Source organism: Podarcis vaucheri, assembly GCF_965113315.1.
Source record: "Podarcis vaucheri genome assembly, chromosome: 1".
NCBI lineage: Eukaryota > Metazoa > Chordata > Lepidosauria > Squamata > Lacertidae > Podarcis > Podarcis vaucheri.
The window spans coordinates 43,054,176-43,069,308 of NC_138759.1; the positions used below are offsets into that span (position 1 = coordinate 43,054,176).

At 41.7% G+C, this 15,133-nt stretch overlaps 1 long non-coding RNA gene across 1 annotated transcript; it reads right to left on the minus strand.

Moving 5' to 3' along the window:
• Window positions 1-859: 859 nt before the first annotated feature.
• On the minus strand, window positions 860-7,706 carry LOC309542882. Its single transcript, XR_014224478.1, has 3 exons — window positions 7,561-7,706; window positions 5,223-5,305; window positions 860-990 (listed from the first exon to the last, which is right to left on the minus strand). It is a non-coding gene; the product is annotated as an uncharacterized lncRNA (long non-coding RNA).
• Between the last annotated feature and the right edge of the window lie 7,427 nt (window positions 7,707-15,133).

A 15,133-nucleotide genomic window follows, 5' to 3' on the forward strand; every position in this document is an offset into this window, starting at 1 on the left:
AAGGTCTGCTCAAGTGTCATTGTCAATTTATTACAGTAGCTTTGATTCTTCTCACTTCTGTACCAACTGGCACTCAGCAAAATGTGGATCTATTAAATGTGATTGATGCTTGGTATCCCTGCATGAAATTGGAAAGATACAACTTTTTTCATTTCATTGTTTGATTAGCTTTGGCAATTTCCTCCAAAGGCTTGAGGCACATAAGATAGTCACATAGTCACGAAGTACGATTGTGTGACTCATGGTAGCAGAAATTATTGTAGCGTCTCGCAGGAGAAACACAGCTGCAACGCATTTCAATCTGTTTAAATGGTTGAGAAACAGATTGGAAGCAGCAGTTCAGTTTTTAGCCGCTCCATGTCCCTGGTGTGTTGATGGAGTTATACTTACTTAATGATGTTAGTTATGAGTATTTCATCTGCTTTAATTCCAGTGGCTTTGATTCTCTGGACTGTCAACCTGGGGAAGCTATCAAGCTGCCTGAGGCTGCATATTGATTTTACAGGGCAATACAAAACGAGAGATTCTATGTTTATTATTATTTTTATTTATCTGCTGTAGTTCAGTACCACATACTTAACTGTCAAGGGAGCAAAGAGTGGATGGTTGGCATTTATCTTTCAATTGCTTGAGCTTCAGTTACAAATCAGCGACACTCTGGAGACTACGCTTACCCTCTAGCACCCACCCTGAAGCATTCTGTCCTACTGCTCCTGGAAGTTCCTGACATAGACTTGTTTATCTGTGCCCTTGTTAGGCTGGGGGAAGTTTTCCATCCCAGGCAGTCTAAAAATGCAATGGATTACACACGTGCAGGTTCTTCCTTCTAATTTTGATTTTGATTTGGCTCAATGCTCTGTGTGGTTTTCCTTATTTCTCAAAGGCAGATCAGTACCCTGTGATCATCTCAAGTTGCTGCACGGAGAGATTCGGTTAGGTTTCCTCTGCGGCTGTCTTTGTAGCAAATTCAGCATTGCTGAAAGCAGTTTCCTTAAAAAAATGTAAAGAATCAGACCTAACTTCTGCATATGAGCTGTTGCTTGTCTGCCACACCAGACACTCACATGGTGGCTTGGTAGAAGAACTTCTTGTACTAGTCTTGCATGGAGGAACATGTGAAAGGAGTATCTGATAATACTTCTAGTTGTCTTAATTTGCTCCATCTTGTTTTGTTTGGGGCCAGTCCAGATCAAGGTAACTATTCACAAGGTGGAAGATTATGTATTTTATTGCTGGTACTTTCTCTGCTCTACATGCTGCTTTTTAGGGCTATTTTACACACTAAATTATGAAAGTACAGTGGTACCTTGGTTCCAGTTACAGATAGGTAGCCATGTTGGTCTGCCATAGTCAAAATAAAAAAATTCCTTCCAGTAGCACCTTAAAGACCAACTAAGTTAGTTCTTGGTATGAGCTTTCGTGTGCATGCACACTTCTTCAGATATCTTGGGTTACATATGCTTCAGGTTACAGACTCCGCTAACCCAGAAATATTACCTCGGGTTAAGAACTTTGCTTCAGGATGAGAACAGAAATCGTGCTCCGGCAGCGCGGCGGCAGCAGGAGGCCCCATTAGCTAAAGTGGTGCTTCAGGTTAAGAACAGTTTCAGGTTAGGAACAGACCTCCAGAACAAATTAAGTACTTAACCCGAGGTACCACTGTAATGCCTCTTGATGGAGACTGATTGCAGCACTAATGGGAGGTAAAGAAGTTTTGGTGTTTTTCCCATACCTTCATCTGGTGGGAAGTGGGAACGTCCATGTGAAGAACATTACAACCATAAGGATGTTGAATTCTTAAAGAATAGAAACCTTTCCTGGTGAACACAACCCGAAAAAACACAACCTGAAACGGCTATAACCTGAGGTATGACTGTAGTAGTAGTAGTAGTAGTAGTAGTAGTAGTAGTAGTAATAATAATAATAATAATAATAATAATAATAATAATTGTTGTTGTTAAAGTCTGTATCATTGTGAGGCACTAAATAACATCTATTAGGCATTCAACCAGAGTTCACTTCCCTCATCCCCATCAGGAGAGTTGGATACGATCATTACTTTTAGTGGGCCATTTGATCTGTGATTGCTCGCTCACACTTGCAACTCATTATTTTACACAATATATAATTAACTTCTGAAATGTGCTGCAACAAGATGTGCTGATGACTCTTGGTTTAGTTAGTATTAAAGGAAGATTAGGCAAAATTCGTGGAGGATAGCTCCATCTGTCAATTGCCATCAGCTACAATAGGTACGTGAAAGCTCCATGCTCAGAAGCAATGTACTTCTGAATACCAATTAAGGGGGGGGGACAAACAACTAAGGTGGTTCCTGTGTTCATGCCCCACATGTGGTCCTCCTGTATGCACCCAACTGGCCTCCATGGGCAACAGGATGGTGCCCTTGTCCTTATTCTGCAAGTCTTATGCTATTCTTTGTAAAACAGGTGCCTGCTGTAACTTTGCTGCGTTGGCAAGCTGGCAGTCAGCTATGCGTTACAAGAAAAAGAAAACAGCACTGGTAATAACAGATTTGGTGGTAAGGATTGCCCTTTTTTAAGGTTAAAGGAGGAACCAAATTTCAGTGTATATCAACCACATATATAATTATCATTCCAGCTGCAAATAAATATATCCCCATGGTGGTTAGAAAAGGGTGTCTCTTTGTTAGGGTCTCATTTCTTCATATGAGACTACAGACAATAATAATGCTGGCATTTTTGCCATCAGCTGTCCCATTTCCAGAAAACGATATAAATATGCAACCGTTTTCAAGGCAGCTACTTTGTGTGCACAGCTCAGTGATTTCCAAATCCTTTGGTTGGTTTACTTATTTGAAGCCAATGCTCTTAGCTGAAATTCTTCCATCTCTCTGTCTCCCCAATTGCAAACGTCAATACCAATTTGAATTCTTGAACACCCACAATGATGGAACTTCATCTTATTCCAAACAGTGTGTGATTGAAGACGCAGGTCACCTCCAAAGGATGTACTTACTGAGCATTCATCCTGATTTCTTTCCAAAGAGCTTGCACAGAAATTATACAACCCACTGTTTTACAGAGCATTCATCATGATTGGTTTGTGTTAGGGTTGTACATTTGTTATACTACTCTAGTGCATTTTCCCGTCACCTCCCTTATCATATTGTATAATGAGTGCTTCAATTCTCTTTAATTGGCGAAACCTGAATTTTCTAATATGCGATTGAATCCCTCCTGCAAAATAGTGGCAGTCTGAAGGTAACCTAGGACACAATGTTCCAGATGTCGTGCACAGGTATTAAAAATGTTGAAAACCAAAATTGAGAACCCGTGTGTAAGGGGCACTTAATGACCTCTGCATCAAATAATGAATTGCAAGGTTTAGTAAGGAGAGAACATAAGAATTAGTCTCATGAACATGATAACAGCAGGCCGCTATTATATGCTGGGAAGTGGTATTTCTAAACCAAACCAAAAGTAAGTGAATGGATGGGAAATTCTGGTAAGTAATTGTTGTGACAAAAGGGAAAAAGGCAACAACAAGGTCATTTTACAGCAAGTTAGAATCCACTTACTGAATATTGTAGAAAGAAAAAATTGCTCCCTCTTTCCTTTTTTTTTTAAAAAAAAATATCTCCGGAGATATCAGGTACCGTATTTTTCGCTCTATAACACGCACCCGACCATAACACGCACGTAGTTTTTAGAGGAGGAAAATCTGTAGGCATGCCACCCGTAGGCATTCCCTCCACAACACGCACAGACATTTCCCCTTACTTTCTAGGAGTAAAAAAGTGAGTGTTATGGTGCAAAAAATACGGTATTTTAATGACATTTGTTATGTGGTGTATGATGATGATAAGTGTCCTATAGGATAAAAAATTCCTTCCAGTAGCACCTTAGAGACCAACTAAGTTTATTATTAGTATGAGCTTTCGTGTGCATGCACACTTCTTCAGATCTGAAGGAGTGTGCATGCACACAAAAGCTCATACCAATAACAAACTTAGTTGGTCTCTAAGGTGCTACTGGAAGGAATTTTGTTTGTTTGTTTCGACTACGGCAGACCAACACGGCTACCTACCTACAACTGTCCTATAGGATGTTAGCTAAAATAACTGGCAGACAGATTTTACCCAGATGCTCCTTTTTGCTCTATTTTCCATTTTCCTCATATGGCATGATTGTTGTTTTCTTTTTGCAAATGATGTTATAGGAATCTATCTCTATCTATCATCTATCTATCTATCTGTTATCTATCTATCTATCTATCTATCTATCATCTATCTATCTATCTATCTATCTATATCTATCTATCTATCTATCTATCATCTATCTATCATCTATCTATCTATCTATCTATCTATCTATCTATCTATCTATCTATCATCTATCTATCTATCTATCTATCTATCATCTATCTATCTATCTATCTATCTATCTATCTATCTATCTATCATCTATCTATCTATCTATCTATCATCTATCTATCTAACTATCTGTTATCTATCTATTTATTTATCTATCTATCTATCTATCTATCTATCATCTATCTATCTATCATCTAGGAAGTAAAATTGAATGAATGCATGAGCTATTATGGGTCAAATACCACTGAGACCTTTTAGGTCATCTTCTCAAAGCATCTCAAATGCAGTGCCATTTAGTGGGGGGTAGGGCACACAGTCAGAGCTAATTTACATACCATATTTTGGCTGGGGAAACTCAACCTGATGGTTGGGAAATAAATAAATAAAATTAATTAATTAATATTATTTTAAATCAGTACTTTACCAACTACTGTCCTTCTTAACGCTGCAACACACAAATCATGCAAACTGGTATTACCACACTGCAAAACTAAGTTTTGAAGAATTTGTACAGCTTGACCTGTTCTTTCCTTGGGAGAACTGAAAGCCAAATGTTGGCAGTGGTCATGAAGCAATGCACCATTAGAACCACCCAGTATATAAGTTCATGCTGAGAGTAGGATGGCTGCCAAAAATTAAGCAGCTATATTATTGCTGCGTGTTAAGCCAACTGCCCATTGGTTACCTGAATGAAAGAACTTTGTTTTCTCTCTCTCCTGTATTTTCCTTAAACTGGTATTGCAGCAAAAATGGGGGGAAATCCAAGTACAATATATCCTTGAGAGTGGACACTCAAAGGAGCACACTGTGCACCTTCATAAAACATACTGAAATAATTAGTTTTATTTATCAGAGAACAAATACATACCCCAAAGAAGTTGACTGCTGCAATGATTGCCAAGAACATCTGAACTTGGATTTTCCATACCTCAGGCCTACCTTAAACAAAAGCTACCAAACAAGGTTCAGCCAGAATTTTACAGAGCATGCAATACTAGAAGACAAATAACAATAAAAAATAATCCAATTTTCAAAATAATAATTAATTGATGCACCATCAAGGACTGGTGGATCACTTTCTTTGTTTTTAAGGTATGCTCAATCCTTCTAAAAGTAACATTAGATTTTAGCAATGATTTTTTTTGGGGGGGGCAGTATGAAAGCTGTATTAAAAATGCTTTGCTGGTGTGGAGAGCATAATGCACAGCTGTTAACTTTTCCCTTTTCTTGCGAGGAATCCCATTTGGAATAAGGGAATTTCCCTTAAAAAAAGGGTAAAGTTGACAGCTATGATAATGGGGAAAATATGTGTTGAATGAAATTAGAAAATGATGTTTCTATGTCCATGAAAAAATCTATTTATTTCTATCAGCTCTGTTTCATGTGGATTGTTTGCGTTTTAACTAACTTGAAAGGCTTGGACCCAGCAAACATAAAAAGTAGTTCTTCCCCTGTGGCCTATCTCATGTCTTATCATGGCCTCTGTGAACAGCTAGGTAAATAAGCCTCTTTCAGGCTATTTCCTATGAACCTCTGATCCTTAATCATGCAAAAGAGAAAGAAAGCAGAGGAAAGGCACTTGTAATGCAAAGGAATACTCTGGAAAATGGTAAAACTTCACACTTGCATTGAAGGCAACTGAAGCAAGAGCTGCTTTGAGCTTCATACTTGGATATACCCTTGCCATATGCTCTTTGTTTGGCGATAGGCAAGCCTAGAAGGGAAGTTTCAAAAGCTTTGGCAAGGCTGGCCACTCTAGAGGCTTATGAAAACACAAATAACTTGAGGGTTGAGTGCATGCGTAGGCAAACTAAGGCCCAGGGGCCGAACGTGGCCCAATCGCCTTCTAAATCCAGCCCGCGGATGGTCCGGCCCACAGCGTGTTTTTACATGAGTAGAATGTGTCCTTTTATTTAAAATGCATCTCTGGGTTATTTGTGGGGCATAGGAATTTGTTCACTCCCCCAAAAAAATATAGTCCCCCCCCAAGGTCTGAGGGACAGTGGACCAGCCCCCTGTTGAAAAAGTTTGCTGCCCCCTGGTTGAGTGTTTCAAAACAGATTCAGGCTGTTTTGTGTGGGTTGTTGTTGGTCAGTTTAATGCTAGTAAGAGGATGGCGTGGGGGGTGGGGGCTTCTAGCATTTCTGCATTTGTTACCTGCCTTGCAATGCAATCATCTGCAGATTTACACAGAAGTAAGCTCCTCTATGTTCTGCGGACCTTACTCCTTAGTGTCTTTGGGATTGCAGCTTGAATATATCTGTATGCACTAAACAAAAACCAGATTTGTCATTGACTTTGCCCGAGCTAGCATGACAGGGTATGCTATCTCAGGTGGGTTGTGGTCACTGCCCCCCCCCAAATCTGGTCCTTGCTGCAGAGGCAGACTTTAGTTATATGGTGCACTGAGCGAGGACAAAACTTGGCACTCCTTAACTTTGAGTAGGTACGTGTATAAATATAGGTGGTGGTGGTTATTCTGCATGCCCTTGGATCTGCACCTTATGCAGGGAAACTTCCTGCACCACCCTAAATCTGGCGCTGCTTCCCCCACCACTTTTCCCCACTTTCTCCATTCCCTGCTGCCTCTCCCTCAGTCATCCTCCTTTCAGCTGTGCTTCTCTGCTGTGTCATCCTCACTCCCATAGGTGCCATCTACGCGGGGCTGCGGGGGCCCAGGTACCCCCAAATTTTCAACGAAGAGGCCAGACCCAACTGCGCACATGTGCATTCCACGGTGATGTCGGCATGCCCCTGACACGCAGCGCAAATTAATAATGCAGAGTTTTTAATTGAAACAAAGATTTACTGAGTTAAAAAAAAAAAATTCTTCATGGTTCCAAACAGTTTGACTGAGATTGCATACTGACTCTGCTCACAACTGAGGTAGACTGACTCTGGCTGAAATCTTACAGAGAGCACAAAGTGAAACTGGCTGCTAAGTCACATGTCAGAGCGACTCAACAGTTAGCCGTTAGGCCTGAATAACTTTAGTAGGTCCAAATGATTGTGCAGTCCCAGCACTTCCCAGCCTGCTTGGCTGCTTCTGCTCTCATGTGTCTTTGTCACATGACAGCCCTGGGCCCCCTCTGTTGCGGTGGCAAGGCAGTGCGCCTGCTCACCACTCAATATCACAATGGTGGGAAATTACTGTGTAAAGTTTAACAGCATCTATTAAGCGTAGTAAAGTGCATTAGACTGCTAACCTGTCTTTGCTGCAGGTGGTGGTGCTTTGGCGGTGATGCAGGCATTCTCTGTTTCCATCTTGACCACAATGTTTCCTTTTGAGGAAGGGCTCCTGCCTCAAAGTGAGGAGTATTGGACCTGGAGACGTCTTTAGGACCACTGCAGATTGCATCCTTGCAGCAGCGGCAGCGGTGATGTTCCATAGTAAGCACACAAGCAGTGGAGGCAACAGGTGACGGGGTGGCGGTTGGCTGACAGCCATGGTGTTGGTGGCAGGCAGACAAGACCATGGGAGCCTCATCCGCCACCCTGTGTCACATGCCTCACCTGACCTTGCAGCGGAGAAAAAGGGCACAATATTTTATTTAAGTGCTTCAATGCTGTATGTTTTTTTTGTATTGTGTCCAAATTTCTTCTGAAAGCCAGTGTCTTCGAGTATAAAAAGGCTATACTGAGCTACTTGGCCACATGGCAGTTTTGGAACAAATCCGTTATGCTGGATGACTCATGACTCTAGCTCTTTTCTTTGGGGGTTGGGGCGGGTGGGAGTCCTAATTCAGTAAAAAAAATACTCAATTTCATCTTATCCCAAGAGTAGTAAAAATGAAAGTTTTTACGTGAACAAAATGGCCACTTTCAAACACTTGCTCTAAGAACTAATTACTTTTTTTAAAAAAAGATTCCTGTTTAGCTGACTGCAGATTGTCTCATTTTCCATTTTTAGAGATTTTTCTCTCCCTTAGATTTATGCTGGAAACAAACAATTATGCAAGGCTCCCCCTGCCCTGCAGTATCTGCCTCATTGCCAGTGGAAGTCCAGCAACATATTATTTCAACTTAACACTCCAGCATACTTGCATGTAGGGTTCTCGCATGTGGACGCCCTAATGTTGTTTCCCCACTGCCTTGTTGCATTTGCATATTGAACATGCAAGTTTGAAAAAGCTATTAAAAAATGCCTTGACATCGGTCCTCTTCTAGATGCTTATTCTGGAGGACTCTGGGGAACGCGGCTCAAACGACTGGCAGGCTAAGGAGAGAATGATGGATTACTCTTCAGCTGTCCACACAAAATATGACCTCCATTGAAATAGCCAGCTTTGGTTTCTGTCACTGACATAACCCTCATCACACTTTTCTTCCAAGCTCTTAAAAATAATGGGAAAGATTATTCTAGTCTGATCCCATTAGGTAGATATTACACTTTTCATAACGTTCTGAGATCATTGATATGAGGTGTTTTGTTTCTTTATTTTTATATAAAAAAATATCTCTCCCATAGAAAAAAAATGGGATGCAGTTTCAGGCCCTTGGTCCTCTGAATGCTTTGGTTTGGCAAGTCTCACTGTGGTGCATTCCAATTGCTTTCTGTTTTCTTCTTGGCTGCATTGTTCTTGGAAAAGTATGAGTTTGACATTAGTAATACAACCAAAACAGAACTTTTCCATGTGGCTTTTACATTGTTGAGCCGGCGTGCTGTGGCTTTGAAAGCCCAATAAAAGAGGTTGCGTAACAGGGATTACAGATTAATCGGTGGCATGAAATACTGAGATTGAAGAGTATGATTATTATTTTTTATAGTGGTCATTTATGTTGTCAATGTGTCTGCCGCAGACTCCCAAGTATTATTTTCTCAATTTCACCTTGAGTCGTAATGTTCTTTGTGGGATCATTTAGGCAAATGGTTGCTGCAGGGTGCTGATGTCACTTTATTCAGTACTGCAGAATAAATTGACGTAGCAGGGGAAAAATGTGTAATCTATTCATTGCACAGATGCATTGTGTTGGCATTTTGCCTAGTGACACTTGCACAATTTTAAACAAATCTGGCAATGTGTGAAATGTAACAATATCTCAATATTGGTGAAATGCAACAATATGATATGCAGAATGGGGCATTGCCCCATGTGTCGTGCCCCTGAAATTGGTTTTGGAGAGGTCAAGAGAGCCCCCAAAGCAGTGCGGAGGGGGAGAAAGAGAGGGGGAAAGTCTTCTGACCGGCAAGGTGATATGGTTTCTCCGTCAGAATGTTTGTAATCGTGCATCACTGAATTCCATCTGTTTATTTCAGGCACCCACTTAATGCTTGGACGGTAGGAGCAGGAGCCAGATGAGCCAGAAGTCATCAGGGCAGGGCCAGAGTTGCAGCCCCTTAGCAGCTTTCTATATGCTTTGCTCCCACACAAGGTAATATTTGAAGGGGTCCACACAGTGAATGGGAAAGGCAGGAGTCAAGCAATTGCCTTGGCAAATAAATATTGTTATAAGTTTGTGTGTGCCAGATTCTTCTAAATTCCTGGATTCAGTAAGCGTTAGAATTTAATCAAGGCTTGCAGTGTTTAGCTGAGTGCTAGACTGCTCTGATCTCTGGATCTAAGTGTTAAAAGCTAATTAAGCTTTTCCTCTAGTAAGCTCTGGGTGATGGGGCAAATGCGATGAGCATCAAAGGAGCTTGCTGAGAGAAGGCGGGTAGGGCCCTTCCCTTCTAGATGTGACCTAATCGAAAGACACTGAATAGCATCTTATCTTTTGAGAGTAAAATAATGATACCATATATGCATGATGTATGATATATGAATGTAAGGGGTTCACTAAATTTTGCTACATCATTTTCAGCTGTTTAGCCCTTTTGTTCATCTGTATGCGGCTTTAAAGGAAATGAGGATCATAAATTGGAAGATATGCCCCACGCTGTCCTCTGGTAACATTTGGATTCCGTCTGTTGGGTTCCATTAACAGAACGCCATACCTGATAATTAGTCACAGAACATTTGTTCTTCTTGTGTTCTGCAAGAGAAAACTGAGAAGAGAGATCTGGGAGAAACGGTTTCAGGTTTTGTACCCAAAGACACATTGAGCGGTTGGGCTTTTAGAATCTCCCCTGGATCATGAAGAGTTTTAAGCCTAGATGACCAAGCAATTGCAGGCAGTTAAGATCAACTGCATTTGTTGTCTCCCCAGTCTTTGTTTTCTGACCTTGACCTTACTAGTGAAATAAATAGAAGAAGCCTTTCCTGGCTAGCAGACATGACTAACTTTAAACAGTCCCTCTGGCCCATTAACTTTCTCCTGTCCAAACCTCCACAAATTTAGAACAATATCAGCATAATACTTCATTTTGGGTCTTCTGTTCTGTAAGAAAAGCAATTTTGACAGCCTGACATGTCAAAAATCTCCAAAGGAAACTTCTTCTGCCATGGACCATGTGGAAGCTAGTTCAGGCCTATTTTTAAAGCTCAAGTTAACTCCTGAAATTTTGAGTCTTCCAAGGGACCCCTTTGAACCTTTTAAAGGCGCTGTGGGTTAAACCACAGAGCCCAGGACTTGCTGATCAGAAGGTTGGCGGTTCGAATCCCCACTACAGGGTGAGCTCCCGTTGCTCGGTCCCTGCTCCTGCCAACCTAGCAGTTCGAAAGCACAAAGTGCAAGTAGATAAATAGGTACCGCTCCGGCAGGAAGGTAAACGGTGTTTCTGTGTGCTGCTCTGGTTCGCCAGAAGCGGCTTAGTCATGCTGGCCACATAACCCGGAAGCGGTACGCCTGCTCCCTCGGCCAATAAAGCGAGATGAGCGCCGCAACTCCAGAGTCGGTCACGACTGGACCTATTGGTCAGGGCTCCCTTTACTATTGCAAATATGTGCATATTATTATCTTCCACAGTCTTCATGGCAGGGATGGGGAATTTGTGGGCCTCCAGACGTTGCTGGACTCCAGCTCCCATCAGTGGCAGCCAGCATGGTCAATGGTTACAGATGATGGGGGTTATAGATCAACAATACCTGGAGGGCCACAAGAGAAGAAAACTGTGAATGGGCACCACTGTTCTTAAGCTGAGCACTCTGAAATGACATTTCATAATAATGTGAACTGCTCAGTTTGTCAAATGTCTTGTTTCTGAGGTCACTGACTTGAAACTTGACACCACTGATGAGATTAGCCTGTCATGCAGGGTGCTGAGCACCAAATGTCTGGGTTTTGCTTCCACTGGCAGTAGCTCCAGAGACAGGAGAAAAAAAACAGCTCATAAATTTTTCTGAAATCTAACATTTCTCAAAGCTCAGAGCAGTTTTTTGGCTACTTTTTCAAGCAACCTTGTTTAAAGTCTTTTGCAGGGTATGAGTGTAAATAGGTAGCAAAAATAACATGAAATATTCAGTGGAATCAAGGTTAAATTGTCTGTCAGACAGCGTCCTCTGTCAGCAGCATATATTCACAACTAGTACTTTGACAACAATATGCATTCACAATTAACTTTATAAAAAAACTTAAGAACCATGATGAAGTTCAATTTCAAGTCATCTGTCAGGCAGACCATGTATTGCTGTGTTTTCGTTCAGAGCTTTTATTTTTCCTTTTTTTAAAAATTCACTTTGGAAACTACCATTAACAAAGCCTAACTATTGCTGTGTATGGCAAGGTGTTTGTTTTTTTTACCAGGTTATGCAGTTAAGAATAGAGGGCCCTCGTCAGTTAACATTTACTTGGAGTAAACCTATTGAAATTTATAGGCCAAAGTTAGCCATGACCATTAATTTCAGTGGGGCTACTCTTGAGTAAAAGTTAGTTGACTACAACCCAGATAATGCTGTGTTGGCAAGAGGAGGAGCACGTTACAGTCCCAATATTGCCTATTTCAGTCAAAAAAATACTGGGATGATTTGTACTGCTGCTGGATGTAGAATTCTACTGTAGTGTTTTATTCAAAAATGTAAGACTAGCATCTCTAGAGGCCTTGCACCATCTTGCACCAAAACATTGTAAAATGAATGTGTAGAGGAGGGCACAGGATTGTACACATTGACTCTGCCCCGAACGCCATACAATCAACTCAAAGGTCGGAAGAGAACAGATATGCATACAACTTGTAGTCAAAATGGTGCCTTTCAGATGTTGTTGGACTACAGGTCCCAACACCCTAGACCATTGGCCATGCTGGCTAAGGCTGATAAGGGTTGGAAGGGACCCTGAGGATCATCTGTTCCAGCCTCCTGCAACGGAGGAATATGCAGCTGTCCCTTACAAGGGATCAAACCTGCAACCTTGGCATTTTCAGCACCACACTCAAACCAACTGAGCTATCCAAGGGGAAATGCAAGGTGGAGTCTGGCATTGTGAGCGATGTATGCCTGATGTTTAGGATTTGTAGGCAGACTTTGGAACTCTGCAAATGCAGTCTTTCTGGCAGCCTATGAACAGGGTAGCAGGGGATGGGGGTGGGGGGGTGGGCTAACAATCCCAGGGCCCTATAGGGCTGATGATCTCCTGATGCAGATGAAGAAGCCATTTCACTCAGCGAAATCTTTCCAACAGATTGGGACAATGGAATAAGGCATGAAGAACTTAGACATTTAATAAAACCAAGAACGACTTAGGAGTGTGTGGCAACCCTGGCAGAAACTGCGCATTGATTGCTTGTACCAAATGTATGCCAAGGCCTGGGGGGGGGGAATGCAACTGTGCATATATTTAGTTGCACCCCCATATTGTTTGCGTCAGGTGAGTGTATATTTACATTGCCCTGTCTGTCAATGGGGCAGTGTCAGGTGACCTATTTTTCATTTGTAGTGCAGTCTGAGTTCAAGCTATGCTGCAAAGGATTCAGGTCAATCTATGTAGGGCTATAAGTCACCACTGAACCATGAATAGGCCTTTGAGCCTTGCATTTAACAGGGGTCTACCACACTACAGAATTCCTCATCGAGAACTCTGTAGCACAGACAGTCCCAGCCATTCTAGGATTATTCCATAGGATTATTCCATAGTGTAGATCAACACATGCACTAATTCAACATAGTGATCATATCACCTCTTAATGGTCTCTTCTGCATAGCCAACTCCTTGATGTAATTAGTACCCGAATGTCTTGAATTGTGTCTGGGGAGAAAATAGGGGTTGACATGAATGTACCTGGGAATTTCACCCATTATCCTCACTTATTCACTAATATTTAAATCTGAAGAGGCATTGCAAAGTTTGGCTGGAAATAGAGCAGTCTGAAGAAGGTTTTGTGGATTCACAGCTTAAGCGAGGACAGACTAAGACGGGAATCCTATACATACCGGTACATGCCCGGAAGTAAGTCCCATTCAAACCTTTGAGTAGGCATGTAGAGGATTGCATTAGAAAACAGGAAAACCCTTAATAGTTCACTTAAAGCTTCAACTAAAACGTCATTCTAGCTGAACAGAAGGCAACTGATCTGTCTGTCAGTTGTGATCATGTACGGATAGTTGCAGGCTAGACTACCCTTGGTTAAGCTGATTATTTGGTAATAAAGATGATTAATTGATAATTCTTCAGTGGGCTGGTTAGGGACTGGGGTGAAATAATGTTGCACGATGGTTGCACGATGGTTGGATGCCTTAGGATTTAGGGGTTCTCTTTGGAAACCTGGTGCAGGAACAATGACACTGCTGCCTGCTTCAAGGTCTGCTTCCTTCCTCTGTACTTGTATATTTGTTACAAAGAGGTCTTACATCTCTTATCCAAAGAAAGCACTGTTGTGTTTCTGTGAGAACTTACTACGGTTTGTGGATCTGAGGAGCATAACAAGTAACCATGGTTTTCCAAGCAAAAATTGATTTGACCACTGCATGAACTGGAGTCCGAAAGAGCTTCCCGGTATTTAGTCTGAAGCAAGAGACAAGGTCAGGTTGGGGGAGAGACTGCGTCTACTTTAATACAGAAAAGTTTTGTTGCAAAATTTTAGGAACAGCAAATTCATAGCGGGGGGAAGGGAGCAAAGGCTTTTCTTGTGCTGTCTGGAGTCTTGCCTCCATCACACTTAACCAGTTCTGCCCTAGCTATAAATCCGTGTTTTGGTCTTCCTTACTCAAGATGCTTCAACTGATGGTACAAAGCTCCTCTTTATCCAGGCTAGCAGCTATATGATACTTCCAGACATACCTTTCTTACCCACATGACACATTTGCCATTTCAAGCACTGAAAGGCTGTATATTTCTCTTTCCTGTTATTTCAAATTCCAGGCAGAATCCAAACTTTTAGAAGTGCGGCGAGATGTTTACCGAAGATTTGAACCTGAGACGGCAGGCCTTTGTGAGCTCGTGGCAAGAAACCTGGGCCTCGCCTGCTCCCATTCATTCAGAAGAGCCTCGTGGAACATAAAAGCTTTTGCACTCAGACGAGGCAGAGGGTGGCAGCCTTTGTACTAGGCAGTGACCTGAGGTGGCTTGTGCAAACTGATGTAAAGGAAATAGTCAACAAAGCAACCTGACTGTATCAGACTGAGATCCCAAGGAAACACAGTAGGAAGCAACTTCTACTGGAACCAGTGAGGTTTACCGCAGAGTAAGCATAACTGGAATCAGTCTGTTAATTAGCAGAGGAAGTAGCAGAAGCACTTAAACTCTACTAGGTACAAGGCAAGAAGTGGGGAAGAAAGAAGTGTCACGTGGACAGAACTTTGCTCAGGGGAGCAAACTTGGAATCCTAGTTTATAAACCTATTTCTCAAAAGGATTACCTTCTTAAAGGGGTTAATATCTGCCCTAGATATCTTCAGAAGGAAGAGATATAAATTCAATAAATAATACATAATGTTATTCAGTAGCTTCATAAATGTTCTGTGTGTCT